This window comes from Bos grunniens, chromosome 19, assembly GCF_055505025.1.
Source record: "Bos grunniens cultivar Pamir isolate PY7600 chromosome 19, Bosgru_T2T1.0, whole genome shotgun sequence".
Taxonomy (NCBI): Eukaryota; Metazoa; Chordata; class Mammalia; order Artiodactyla; family Bovidae; genus Bos; species Bos grunniens.
Genome location: NC_141183.1, coordinates 54,860,080 through 54,874,893, shown reverse-complemented (window position 1 = coordinate 54,874,893; position 14,814 = coordinate 54,860,080). Strand labels below are relative to the sequence as shown.

The following is a 14,814-nucleotide window of genomic DNA, read 5'->3' as shown; positions in this document are numbered from 1 at the left end:
AGAACGCGCAGGCTCAGTAGCCGTGGCACATGGGCTCAGTTGCCCCAGGCATGTGGGATCTTAGTTCCCACACCAGGGATCGAACCCACATCCCCCGCATTGGAAGGCAGATTCTTAACCACTGGACCATGAAGGAAGTCCCTATGTAGCTTTTATGGTTTCTCCAGTGGGAGAATTGGGCTAAACAGTTTCACCCACCATTGCTATGAAGTCTCTCCAACTACGAGCTTTTCAAGAAATAACAAACTTGAACCAAATTTGAGACCTTACTAATACCAGACATTTGATTTATGTGTCTTAAAATAAAACTTACTTTTTCAACAAACACATCTTGAATTGCACTCACTGAGGTCTCCTGTCCACAGAGCGCTGATGTAGGGTCCTCAAAGGAAGGGGGTTGGTCGGCCTGGAGGTGGGAGGGGAGACGGTTAGAGTCGCCTGCAGCATCAGGCCCTGCCCGAGAGCAGCTGTGCAACCTTGGCTGGTTTCCTCATCTGGAAAATGAGAAGAAGAAGAATGCCTGTCTCACAATGTTGTCGTAGGGATTAAATGAGATTAAATAATACATGCAAAGCCTTTGGCACAATGCTAAGTGTCCGATAAACATGATTATTATTATTATCCCTGAGATGCTAATGTCCTCAGACACATGCACACACATGCTTGCCAGACTGCCCGCTTTTCTCCACACATGCCCACAGATTGAGTTGAGAACCACTGCCTTGGTTAACGGTGATTTGAATAAATCAGTCAATTCCAATGGTCTGGTTGCTAAGGACATCATTCTGAAGGCCTTAAAGGCAGGCTGCTTGGATTTTATCTCCCCTTAACTCATTCTGCGGCCCACAAATCAAAAGTATGACCATAACTCAGATGGGGAGAGGACCTGGGGATCTCCCCCCAAGAAGAAGTGCCCCCCTGTAGCCATGTGGAAAGTTGTGCTGTTGTGATAAAGCTGTTTGGAAATAATCAAAAATTCTCTCAGGAAGCCCAATTATACTTTTACATCAAGAATCAAAATGCTGGTGCTGCAGACTTCAGCCCATCATTCACAAACCTTTTATCCTGTAATTAAGCCAGACCTGCTGCTGGGTTAATTCTTCCCTGAATGCCACCACCCTTTGAGCCAGCCCGTATGTCGGCAGAAGACTTCACTCTGATGATCTATTATACCAATACATCACCGCGGTGAGCTGCCTCCTTAATGACTTATCCATAACACATCATCGGAGTGAGACACACTCGTAATATACTGCTCAATACGTCTGCATTGACCAAGGTGGGGAGCCGCCAACCGCGGCCGAGTTCATGCCCTTACATGGTCGGTGTCAGCACACGGGGCCCACGCTGGGCTCTCCCTTCCTAAAGAAATGTGTATACAGGTGGGAGGGCTTCCACGCCAATAGGCTTGTAGAACCTGAAGCACTAAGACCCTAAGAAATTCCTATAAATCCAGACCAGAAAAGCCCCTCAGTGGGTCACGTGCCTACCCTCCTAAGCCTATCAGATAGGTCGGAAGCATTTTCCTTAAGCTCTTACTTAGTAGAAGGCCAGGGCTATGGCACTGGACACCTCCAGGGGGCGCTGTTCATACGGCAGTCTATGCAAATTGTGCCTGAGTCACCCCAGCTGGGCAGCCCCCTCAGTGGCCTTGATTAAGAGCACAGACTCCGACATCACTGCCTCCTTCGAATCAAGGTTCTTTGACTCTAATGGTCCTATATCATGGGGTTGCTGTAAGACTGAACAAGATAACGTAGCCAGGGCACCTGTGACATAGTGAACACTCAGGCTCATATCAGCCGTAACATAGCAACCTTTCCAAACGCCGAGAGCCAGGGCGCCTGCAGGTCCAGGGTGGGGGCAGCTGGCAGCCCTGTATTATGACCTCCATTCTGTGAGGCCCTAATTCTTATGCATTTAGATTCTGCTTCATTCAAAAGAAAAAAGGAGGGTGAAGGGACAAAAGAACGCTTATAGAAATGGGCATGAGGATAAAAATGAGTAGATGGGGATATTTGGACAAAGGGAAAGGAAGATCAAGCAAAGTGTAAGCGAAAGTAGTACACAAAACACCGTTAGGAGAGCCCCACGGTGACAGCGATGGGCGCACTCAGCCGCTCAGCACAACAGTTCCAGGAGAACGATGTGGCACCGCCCAGACAGTGAAAGACCGGAACGCCCTGCAGCCCAGCAATCCCACTCCCGGGTGTGTACTCAGCTCAGAGGGTCTCTTTCTTGCACAAAGAAACATTTACAATACAGTTCCCTATGTCCATTGGCAGATGAGTGAATAAAGAAGATGTGGTACATATATACACAATGGAATATTACTCAGCCATTAAATGAAGTTGGGTCATCTGTAGAGATGTGGATGGACCTAGAGACTGGAGAAAAACAAATATCATATATTAAAGCATATATGTGGAATTTAGAAAAATGTTCCTGATGAACCTATTTCAGGACAAGAACATGCGGACATGGGGAGGGGGGACGCAAGGGTGGGGTGAATTGGGAGATTGGGACAGACATAATGTACACTACCCACCAGGCTCCTCCGTCCATGGGATTCTCCAGGCAAGAGTACTGGAGTGGGTTGCCATTTCCTTCTCCAGCGGATCTTCCCAACCCAGGGATCAAACCCAGGTATCCCGCACTGCAGGCAGACACTTTACCGTCTGAGCCACTTTAGATTCCATATATACACGACCATGTGTAAAAGAGGTATTAATAGTTAGTGGGAAGCTGCTATATGGCACAGGAAGCTCAGCTCGGTGCTCTGTGGTGACTGAGATGACTGGCATGGGGTAGGGGGTGGGTAGGGGATGGGAGGCAGGTCCAAGCGGGAGAGAATTTACTGTACATATGGCTGATTCACTTCATTGTACAGAGGAAGCTAACGCAATATTGTAAAGCAACTACATCCCAATTAAAAAAATAATGTTCCCTGCCACATCCTGGAGACAAAACAAAAAACTAGAAACAGCTTAAAAGCCCACCAGCAGGTAAATAAATGTGGGACTGCCAGCTCTTAAAGAGCACACCCCATGAACCCGGCATATTTTAGACGCTTTACAACTACAACCTTATTTCAAATCTTTACATCAGCTCTATGAAGTACATGCTATCCTTGGCCTTATTTTATAGCTGCAGAAACTGAGGCACAGAAAATTTAATTTGCCCAAGGTCACAGATCTAGAAAGTGACAGAGCTGGGATTTGAACCCTGGCATTCTGGCTCCAGAGCCACGCTCTTAAACACTACAGCATAATTTCTCTAGTCTAAGAATAGAATGCTGATTTGAGTCGTAGCTGACTGACCTAGTGGTTTTCCCCACTTTCTTTAAGTTAAACTTGAATTTTGCTATGAGGAGCTGAGAGATCAAACCAGTCAATCTCAAAGGAAATCTACCCTGAATAACTCATTGGAAGGACTGATGCTGAAGCTGAAGCTGAAGCTCCAGTACTTTAGCCACCTGATACAGAGAACTGACTCACTGGAAAAGACCCTGGTGCTGGGAAGGAGAAGAGGATGACAGAGATGGTTGAATGGCATCACCAATTCAATGGACATGAATTTGGGTAAACCCCAGGAGATGGTGAGGGACAGGGAAGTCTGGTGTCCTGCAGGCCATGGACTCGCAAAGAGTCAGACATGACTTGGCAACTGAACAACCATAATAGAATATTATACAGCAGTGAAAATGGAATTAATTTCATGTGTCAGCACAAGTCTCAGAATAAGAGTTTTGAGTAAAAAGAACAAATTATCGAAGACTACATCTACAGTACGGGCTTCCCAGGTGATACTAGTGGTAAGGAACTAACTCACCTGTCAATGCAGGAGGTGTAAGTGACTCGGGCTCAGTCCCCGGGTGGGAAAGATCCCCTGGAAGAGGGCATGGCACTAACTCGCCTGTCAATGCAGGAGGTGTAAGTGACTCGGGTTCAATCCCCGGGTGGGAAAGATCCCCTGGGAGAGGGCATGGCAATCCACTCCAGTATTCTTGCTTGGAGAATCCCATGGACAGAGGAACTTGGCCGGTTGCAGTCCATAGCGTAGAAAAGAGTCAGACACAACTGAAGCGACTTAGCATGCACACACACACACATATGGTCTATATGTAGTGTGAAACCACTAATATGTTTTAAGACATGCAAAATAATGTTGTGTGTTTGTTACAGATGCATACATTGGGAAAAAATTTTTTAATTTATTATTTTTAAGTGGGAAGCATAAATACCTAGTCCAAGAAGCTATTTATCATGGGATATGTGAATATTTGTTGTATAGTCTCTGTAATTTTAGCATGCATGAAATATTCCCTAACTATCAAGCAAGTTCCATTGTAAGCCCCTACACCAGAGTTACACATGCCTGATACTTCAACTCTGAATTTCCTCACAGCCAGAGCTAAGGGGAACTAAGATACTGGATTTTCCAAGACCACAAAAGTAAGCCATCCGATTTGTACAGAAAAGGCACAGATTTTCTTTGAATCAAGATGTGAAAGAAACTTCTCTCATGAATTTCCAGAGTGAAAAAGATGGTGAATAACATTCCTACAGAATAAAAGGGGAGCATCACTCAATCATCTTCTAGCATCTCCCAATGCCCACTGGTGCTTCATGTCAAAACCAGACTCAGAGGAAGCCGCTCTGTGAGGACCCATCTCCACAGCCTGCATCCGGAACCTTTCCAGAAGAGCAGGTCTCTGAGAAGCAAGAGGGAAGCAGGCAGATTCTGGGAGCTGGTGCCTAGAAGCATGTGAGATAACCTCAACTCTGGGCAGGGCTCTCCTTCAGCTCCAGCTCCACCACTGGGACCCCCTACAGTCTTCAAGCTGGAGCAGCTATGACCTAGCTCGGAAGAATGTGCCCTTTTGCCTGGGGCAGCTCACGATCCCTCTGACTTCTCAGACCCTGGGTCCATTCAGCTGCCTGTTGAAACCTTTGGTTCTTATTCTTATCTTACGAAATATACAGTCAAGGTAGCTGATGGAACAAGAAATAGAGCTGTATGCATCTTATGTAATTGTGATATTGTGATTTGTAATTCGATAAATACATCGGTCTCTGTCCCCAGCTCCTGACACAGCACTCCTGAAACCTTTGTAATTTCCAGCAGGCTAGGAATGTCTTTTGTTCTAAAGCAGTGGGTTCTTGGATGGTTCCTGGTTGAGGTGCTGGTCACCGGAAAGACCAAGCCACAGTCAGAAGCTTGGAATTTTTAGCCCCGACCCCCCATTCTCTTTAGGAGGGAGAAGGGCTGAAAATGGAGTTAATGATTGATCGTACCTACGTGATGAAGCTTCCATAAAATCTCAAAAGTGTGGGGTCCAAGATCCGTCCGGGTTCGTAAACATGTAGCGGGACTGCAAGGGAAACTCCCTGCAGAGGGCTTGTCCTGTGCATCTCTTCCATCCAGCCGTTAATCTGTGTCCTTTATCACATGTTAACTGGTAAATGTAAGTAAGTGTTCCTCTGAGTTCTGTGAGTTGCTGTAGCAAATTAATCATACCCAAGGAGCGGGTGGTTGGAAGCTCTGATCTACAGCTGGTTGGTGTGAAGTACAGATGATAACCTGGATTTGTGACTGGCATCTGAGGTATGTGCAGGGGAGATGGGGTGGGCAGTCTTAAAAGACTGGGCTCTCAACCTGGGGACCTAATGCTATCTCTCGGCAGACAGGGTCAGAACTGAATTAAACGGTAGGATACTCAGCTGATGTCTCAGAGAATCGTTTGTTGTAGGGGGAAACGGCCACACACTTGCTGACCAGACGTGTTATCTGTGAGCAGTAAAGGCAACTCACAGGAAGAAATACCCAGGAGGGAAGAACTGGGTTTCTCCCTACATTGCTGCTGTTGTTTAGTCATAAGTTGTGTCCAACTCTTTTGTGACCCCGTGGACTGCAGCCCACCAGGCTCCTCTGTCCATGGGATTCTCCAGGCAAGAATACTGGAGTGGGTTGCCGTGCCCTCCTCCAGGGGATCTTCCTGACCCAGGGATCAAACTTGCGTCTCTTGTGTCTCCTGCATTGGCAGGCGCGTTCTTTGCCACTAGCGCCACCTGGGAAGGCCCTGTACTGGTTTCCTGGGGCTGCCATAAAAAACCACAACAAATGGAGTAGTCTGAAACAAACATTTATTCTTTCACAATTCTGGGGGCCTGCGGGGCCACGCTGTCCCTGAGGGGCCTAAGGGGGGACCCCTCCTTGCCTCTCCCAGCTTCTGCTGGTTGCAGGCAACCCTCAGCACTCTGGTTTTTGCTCACATCTCTCCAGTCTCTGCCTCTGTCTTCACGCAGCTGTCTTCCCTCTTTGTGTGGGTCTGTTTCCAAATACCTCTCTCCTGAGGATGCCAGCCATTAGATTTGGGGCTGGCTCTAATGCAATATGACCGTGCATTCATTTGTTTACATCTGCAAAGACCTGATTGTCAAATAAGGTGACATTCACAGGCACCGGAAATGAGGACTTCAGCATATCTTTGGGGGATGACACAATTCAACCCGAAGTAGAACCTCGGTCAGTGTTACTGTTACGGGAACCACTGACTGGAACTGCCTGCCCTGGCCAGGCAAAATAGTAGCCACCTGCCTCTGTTATCTTACAACAGGAGGTCCTGGTAAGGAACGCAGAACTAACAAGTTATAACCAACCTGAAGAATTCAGAAAAGGCCAAACGGACAGAGGGGATGCCAGTCCATATGTCCTACCAATCTCCCAGAGTCCTTCTCACTGGAATCCATCTTCACTGAGAGATGTGTGTGCCACAGGAAAGACCCTGAGTCAGAACGATGGGCCAAAGAAAACCCAGAAACAATCCCATCTCCATAAACCCTGAGACTGCCAGCCATGTGGCAGAGCGGGCCTCCAGGATTCCCTCACCCTGCTGCTCTCCGCCCAGGCGCCGTAAAGCTTCTTGCTTCGTCAGCATGTGTCTCCTTGGACAATTCATTTCCGAGAGTTAGACAAAGGCCCACTCTCGGGCCCTGGAAGGGGTCCCCCTTCCTGCAACATTACTATTCAGAGGAACTAGGTGGAAATACACCACAGTGGAAGCAAGTTAGCTGAACCCTCATCCATCCTAGCAGGAAGCTCAAACACTGTGACCGCAGATGGTAAACAAGAATTGGTGGTATAAACTATGATTTCTGGAAAGGGAATCACCAGGGGCTCTAAAACTAGACGTAGTTAACAGTGGTTGACCCCAGGGACTGACATGGGGTAGGAGGAGGCTAGGAGCCTGTCCAGAGAACTATGGGGAAATGTGAATGTGGACTGGGGATTGCATGCATGCAAGGCAATGTGGGATCTTAGTTCCCTGACCAGGGGTCAAACCCACGCCCTCTCCAAGTCTTAATCATTGGACTGCCAAAGAAGTCCCTAAATTACTTTTAATTACCATCTTCTCAGGCCTAATGATGGTATTGTTAAAGTCTTGTTTTTCAAAGAAGCAGACTGTCAGTTCAGTTCAGTTTAGTCGCTCAGTCATGTCCAACTCTGTGACCTCATGGAAGATGCTGTCCAACCATCTCATCCTTTGTCATCCCCTTCTCTTCCTGCCTTCAGTCTTTCCCAGAAACAGGGTTTTTTCCAGTGAGTCAGTTCTTCACATCACGTGGCCAAAGTATTGGAGTTTCAGCTTCAGCATCAGTCCTTCCAATGAATATTCAGGACTGATTTCCTTTAGGGTTTACTGGTTGAATCTCCCTGTTGTCTAAGGAACTCTCAAGAGTCTTCTCCAACACCACAGTTCAAAAGCATCAGTTCTTCAGTGCTCAGCCTTCTTTATGGTCCAACTCTCACATCCATACATGACTACTGGAAAAACCATAGCTTAGACTAGATGACCTTTGTTGGCAAAGTAACGTCTCTGCTTTTTAATATGCTGTCTAGGTTGGTCATAACTTTTCTTCCAAAGAGCAAGTGTCTTTTAATTTCATGGCTGCAGTCACTACCCACAGTGATTTTGGAGCCCAAAATAATAAAGTCTGTCACTGTTTCCATTGTTTCCCCATCTATTTGTCATGAAGTGATGGGACCAGATGCCATGATCTTAGTTTTCTGAATGTTGAGCTTTAAGCCAACTTTTTCACTCTCCTCTTTCACTTTCATCAAGAGGCTCTTTAGTTCATTGCTTTCTGCCATAAGGGTGGTGTCATCTGCATATCTGAGGTTATTGATATTTCTCCTGACAATCTTGATTCCAGCTTGTGCTTCACTCAGCCCAGCATTTCTCATAATGTACTCTGCATATAAGTTAAACAGGAAGGGTGACAGTATACAGCCTTGACGTACTCCTTTCCTGATTTGGAACCAGTCTGTTGTTTCATGTCCAGTTCTAACTGTTGCTTCTTGACCTGCATGCAGATTTCTCAGGAGGCAGGTCAGGTGGTCTGGTATTCCCATCTCTTGAAGAATTTTCCACTGTTTGTTGTGATCCACACAGTCAAAGGCTTTGGCATAGTCAATAAAGCAGAAGTAAATGTTTTTCTGGAAGTCTCTTGCTCTGCCCTTGGACGTGGGGAATCTCCTCACAGTCACTCCAGCACCGTGCAAAAGCAGACTGTAGCCTTGGGTAAAAGTGAAAGTTGTTCAGCCCTGTCTGACTCTTTGTGACCCCATAGACTATAAGCCACCAGGCTCCTCTGTCCATGGGATTCTCCAGGCAAGAATACTGGAGTGGGCTGCCATTTCCTTCTCCAAGGGATCTTCCTGACCCAGAGAGTGAACCCAGGTCTCCTGCTTTACAGGCAGACTCTTAACCAGCTGAGCCACGAGGAAAGACTGTAGCCTTGGGCGACAGAGGCCATGTCTGGACTTACTTTAAAAATATGTCAGCTGTTTGTGGGTGGCGCATGAGGTTGGAGGCTGAGAGCTTCCCCTGCCGCCACCAACATGGAGAGTTTGGACCGAGTCCCGTTCTTGGTGCTCGAATGCCCGAACCTGAAGCTGAAGAAGCCGCCCTGGGTGCACATGCCGTCGGCCACGATGGTGTGCGCTCTGGTGGTGGTGTCTTACTTCCTCCTTACTGGAGGGATGCTTTGTGATGTTATTGTTGAACCTCCAAGTGTTGGTTCAGTGACTGATGAACATGGACATCAGAGACCAGTAGCTTTCTTGGCCTAAATGGACAGTATGTTATGGAAGGACTTGCATCCAGCTTCCTGTTTGAGTTTTTTCATGGCTAGAGTCTTCATGAGAATGAAGCTGCTGGGGTATCTAATGGGTTAGAGTGTCTTTTGAGAAGAAATCAGCAGGTACTGAATTTTCTCCTGTTAATGAAATTTTAAAGGCTGTACTAGTCCTTGGATATGAAATACGGAAAAGGATAAAAAATAGCAGAAAAGAAACATCTAGTGAAAAAATAGGAACCATATTAAAGCTTGGACTAGAATGCCTTTTTGGTGTCAGAAACAAGCTTATCAGTATTTTTCCCTGCTGGCCTTTACTGACGTACCAATGATGTTAAGTGGCATTTTCTTTGTGGGGTTTTTTTTTTTTTTTCTTAAAGAAAATGTACTTCATTTCTACAGCTATAATACTGAATAAAGTGATTGTTTTTTACAAAGCCCTTGACATTTTTTGGAGGTGACTTTTCTGACCTTCAGAAATTAATGTAAAACCAGGAAGTGAGGTCCCATAAGCTGAGAACTCTGGACAGCTGATCAGCTTTATCAATGAGGCTTTGCCTTTAAACAGAGTGTGTGACAGTACATCATTTCAGATATGTACGGAAGACTGTTTCTGGAACAATAAGATACATGAAAAGAGCAGTAATAAATAATTTTTCTATTTAAAAAAATTTTCAAAAAAAATACAGACGAGCAGATATGGCAAAATATTAATGAGTTAAGTCTACATGATGAATATGTGGAGGATCATTGCACTATTTTCTCTACCTTTATGAGTGTTTCCATAATCAACATTTAAAAACTGAAAAGACCTTGAGTATGTATTTAGTAAGTCTTGGAGCATGCTTTCTCGCCCCAGCTTTGCAGTTCTTCTCGGAACCACAGACCCAAAGACTCTGCCTTTTGAGGTCTTGCAGCTCAACCCTTTATTTTACAAATGGCTGAAAAGGTTAACGACGTCCCAAAGTCACAGCCAATTAGGGGATGAGCTGAGTCTGGGCTAATGCTAAGTCATTTTGGTCGTGTCCGACTCTGTGCGACCCCATAGACGGCAGCCCACCAGGCTCCCCCGTCCCTGGGATTCTCCAGGCAAGAGCACTGGAGTGGGTTGCCATCTCCTTCTCCAATGCATGAAAGTGAAAAGTGAACGCTGGGGTCTCCCAATTAGGGCATGAGCTGAGTCTGGGCTGGGGTCTCCAGGAGCCGGAGCCTGTGCTGCACCTATGGTCTCCCTTCATCTCCCGCCTCGGTCTGGGGCTTAAAGGAGCTATTTCTAAATGTCGGTAAGCAATGGCGGCACACTCAGTTCTTTTGTGTCGTGTTGTGTTGTTAAGGCAGACATTGCCTGTGGGTCACTGAGTTCTCATACATACGAAATTTTGATTACACCCTGAAAGTTCTATTCTCTTCAACGTGACAGTGAAGTACATTCAAGTCCTTTAGATCTTAAAGTAACCCCCGTGGGCTTTGGCAGCACGTCTGTCAGTTGAGCAATAAGCATCTGTCATCTGTCTTTCATTAATATTAATTATAAGTGGCCTATAGCTCAGGGGAACAAAGTTCTGTAGATGAGACTTTCCTAAATTCAACCTTCTTGACTTCATAGGTATTCAAAGTGGTTCTTTTCAGAGGTTGGTCTGAATTTGATTTTGATTACTTCAGTAATCAAAAGGGAAGGAACAAACAGGTCCAGTTCTGAGAACATGCTGGATTGGCACTTAAGTTGCCCAGGCCAGGAGACACTGCTGGAAAGCTGTAGGACTGTGGGAAATTCTGGTGCATTTTATCTGCCTGGAACTCAGGTTACCAGATGTTCCTACTCAGCTGGGCTGTCTCCCACAGCCCCTTCCTTTTCTCTCACATCCAAAAGTGGGAAAGTGAGAGAGGGGGCGAGGTTGCCTTCTTAGGATTTAATTTGTTGTTTTTCTGAGGTTAAGCCTCTTGTTCTAACTTCAGGGGCCCCCACGAGTGTGGCAGGAGCCGGGTGCGGTGAGATCAGCCAGGCCCGGGCCTGGACCCTCCCTCTGCCAGGTCTGAACTGAAGACCCTGCCTTGCCATGAGAGGTGACAGTCAGCCCAAGGCTGAGGCAGCAGTGACGACAGCAGCCCGTGGTCTGTGGAATTTTACCCTGGGAGGGGTGGGGTGGAAGCCTCGAGGGGCTGAAGCAATACACGGGCCAGGGCAGGGGGATGGAGCCTGGCAAGCCTGGCAAGCCGCAGGAGGGTGCAGAGGCAGGGACCAAGGCTGGAGCAGGGCCGTCTCGCCGCACTTGGCAGAGGCCAGGGAAGCCGGTGAGAGAGCTCAGGACCCCCTCTCCCCACGTCTAATGTGCGGTAGGTGATCCTGAGTGTGTCTGCAGGGGGTTGTGCAAGAGCAGGCCTCCTCAGCAGGACTCCTCAGCAGGAGAGACCACCGGCCTCCTTGCTGCTCTGGACCCTCCAAAGTCCCCGCCTCTGTTCTCCTGGGGGAAGCCTGGCTCTGCGGCCAGGGCCATTTCCATCTCCCCACACCGCTATTTCCTGTCACTGTAGGAGGCTCGCGTTTACACCATTCTGTCACATCCGTCTCTTGTATGGGTTCTGCCCCCAAAGCATACACGGTGCTGGTACGAGTCTCCCCATGGTATGGATGGGGAAACGTTTATTTGTCCATTCGTTCACTCAACAAACACACTTTCAAGGACCTAGTAGGCTCTCCGGTTCAATTCCTGGGTTGGGAAGATCCCCTGCAGAAGGGAGAGGCTACCAACTCCAGAATTCTTGGGCTCCCCTTGTGGCTCAGCTGGTAAAGAATCCACCTGTAATGCAGGAGACCTGGGTTCGATCCCTGGGTTGGGAAGATCCCCTGGAGAAGGGAAAGGCTACCCACTCTTCTAGCCTGGAGAATTCCATAGACTATTCAGTCCATGGGGTCACAAAGAGCTGGACATGACTGAGCGCTTTCACTTCCCTAGAACTGAATATTTAGAAGGATTAAGTGACCTACTCAAAGCCACAGTCACACAGGGAAGCAAGTGCCAGGACTCGAGCACAATTCTTTTGACTGAGACCTCCGGAGGAAAGAGGCCAGAGCTCTTCCTCCAGGCCTCTAGGTCATGACCCCCTGGCTACCCCCTACAGTCTGGGGTGCAGAGGAGAGAAAGAAAGGAGAAAAGATTACCACAAGGAAGGCAGGGGAGCAACAATGACAAAGGGAAAAAGTGACAGAAGGAATGCCAGTAAGACACCAGTTTCTACACACACACACACACACACACACACAGAGTCTGCTTAAGAAATAACTAAAGAAAAGCAAGTTTTTCAGTGAAACCTACCAGCACTGGGTAAGTTCCAATGATGGACAAGTTCCCAGGATGGTCTTTGGTTTCGTCCTTTGGGTTTTTTGGTTGATCGATTGGCTACTAGGAGGCTGGAAGACGATAAAGGAGATGGTAACTACTGGGGGAGAGGGTTGAGAAAAGACAAATGATTAAACAAGCATCTGGTGAAAAGGTATGTGACACCAACGTTTTGTTTCTTCTGCATTTTGGTCTAAAGCACGTTCACTTCCATCCAGTGGGAATCAACAGTTGCTGAAGCTTTCCAAGCAGAGAGAGCGAAGACAGATCCGGTTTGTTGACGCTTGTTTGCTGCATATCACAACTCCAAGAGGCAGCTGTGGGGTTTCCTGTCCTGCAGATAAGGAAACCAAGGCACAAGCTATTGACTCGCTCATTCACAAGACAAAGCAACTGATCAGGGTTTCAATCTCAGGTGTTTGGCCACAGGCCTGGGTGTTTCCGCGGCTCCGCACTGCCCCCTCTGCCTGCACCGTTCTCTCCCTCCATCCTCTGAAGCAAATTCGCAGACTGACTGGAGGTCAGAGAACCCTGCTGCGGGCAGAGACTCCAAGGGCTCAGCACTGGTTAGGTCCTTCCCCTTCTGCTCCTGTTAGGGTGCAGACTGAGCTGGGTCCACCCACCCCCCACTCTGCAGGTCTTGGCATGTGTCCTGTGGCCCTTCCACTCCCATCTCTACTGTACCCCCAGGCACCCCCAGGACCTCAGCTTCCTAAATCTCAGCCAGAACATCATTTTCCAAGGACACTCGCCAACCTTGAAAGGCAAGGTATCCCGAGGCAAGGAAACGAACCGATCGTGGCCTGTCAGCGTGAGAGGGCAGCGCCATCTAGCGGTGCTGGGGCCAACGTCCCAGGCGGTGACATTTTCAAACAATCAATATCTCATTATTAACCATAATCACAACCTGATGTTTGCTTTTGGAGAAATGTTCAGCAGCAAGGGATGCACATGCACTTTTCCGCATGTTTCAAGAGGTCTGAGATCCTAAATGCCAAAGTGACTATTAAACAGTGTCCTGCCTGTGAGCAAATAGGAGGGAGTGGAGATTGATTGTGTATCTTTTTCATCTAAGCTGCTCACCCAAAACAAAGCATCCGTTGAAGCCACTGACCTTTCACTAACTGCTGGAAGGAAAATGCTTGATAAATAATAAATAGACCACTACTGGATTTTGCTTAGAACCATCTTTTAATTAAAAGAACTGAGTGACTAGAAGGTCAGGTGACTGACATTTCAGTTCCAGTTCAGGAAAAGCATCAGTCGAGGGTAAAACTATACCCCAAATGTAATTTCATTGTCAGCTAGAATTTAAGGAAAATCCCTTCTCTGTAATCTGCACCGATGGGCTGGGGGCGGACCACGGCAGCGGCATTTGTAGGGGACTCAGCACTTAACTCCTGCCTCCCTTGCCTTCCCCTAGCAACCTTTTAATTTTCGTGCTGCAGCAATAAACACTTGTCTGGTTCAACCTCTCCACAGAAACTGCTCCAGTGCTGGTCTCATCCAATCAGAGACCCGCTTGCCACACTGAGCGCTACCCTGGAAGTGACAGGAAAGCCATTTCCTGTCTTTGCCACAGGAGGGCAAGTGCCCTTCCTCCATCAGCCAAGGTGACCTCAACCAAGTTGTTCACTGAACCTGCTCAGGCATCTGTCTCGTCGGGCCCCATCAAAAGCTCAGAATGCATGATTAACCCAGCCAGTCAGTCTCCCACCTTTTGGCAGCTCTGGGATGGAGCTCAGGAACAACGCCCAACCTCACAGACACAGACACACACGCACACACACTCGACTCACATTTCCTCGTTCCCAGCTCCACAGTGCCAGCTTGCTTTCACTCTCAGAGCCACCCTGTCACATGGTGCAGCTCCCAGGTAGTCAGGGAAACGGACAGCCCGGTTCTGAGCCGGGCTTGGTCAGAGCCTAGAAGGACGAACGAGGCTGCACAACCCGAGTGAGCCTCGGCTGGGTGCCCGAGAACAGAGCGGGGCATCAGGGCTGGCCTCAGAGAAAGCCTTATCATCCCACTTGAATCGGATGATAAGATTCTCATCCCACTTTGTTTGAAAAGAAAGAAGCCGGCGAGTGTCTTCAAGTGGCAAGTCGTCATTTATTTTTGTCTATTTGACTGTGTCGGTCTTAGTGGCACATCGGATCTTCAATTTTCGTTGCCGTGATCTTCGTTGCAGCATTGGAGGTCTTTACTTGCTGGCATGCAAGACCTTTAGTTGCGGGATGTGGGATCCAGTTCCCTGACCAGGCATCGAACCCAGGCCCCCTGCACTGGGAGCGTGGAGTCTTGGTCACCGGACCACCAGGGAAGCCCCCAGCCAT

At 47.9% G+C, this 14,814-nt stretch overlaps 1 long non-coding RNA gene and 1 pseudogene across 2 annotated transcripts; one reads left to right on the top strand and one right to left on the bottom strand.

The window, feature by feature from the left end:
- Positions 1-271: 271 nt before the first annotated feature.
- Positions 272-14,432, bottom strand: LOC147352738 (uncharacterized). 2 transcript variants are annotated; one of them, XR_015148340.1, is made up of 4 exons: positions 14,278-14,432; positions 12,648-12,812; positions 12,455-12,549; positions 272-494 (listed from the first exon to the last, which is right to left on the bottom strand). It is a non-coding gene; the product is annotated as an uncharacterized LOC147352738 (long non-coding RNA). The 2 variants fall into 2 exon arrangements; XR_015148339.1 differs by lacking the exon at positions 272-494 and adding an exon at positions 11,746-11,938 and having other exon boundaries at positions 14,278-14,352.
- On the top strand, positions 8,905-9,135 carry LOC147352739 (oligosaccharyltransferase complex subunit OSTC pseudogene; annotated as a pseudogene).
- Positions 14,433-14,814: the final 382 nt, after the last annotated feature.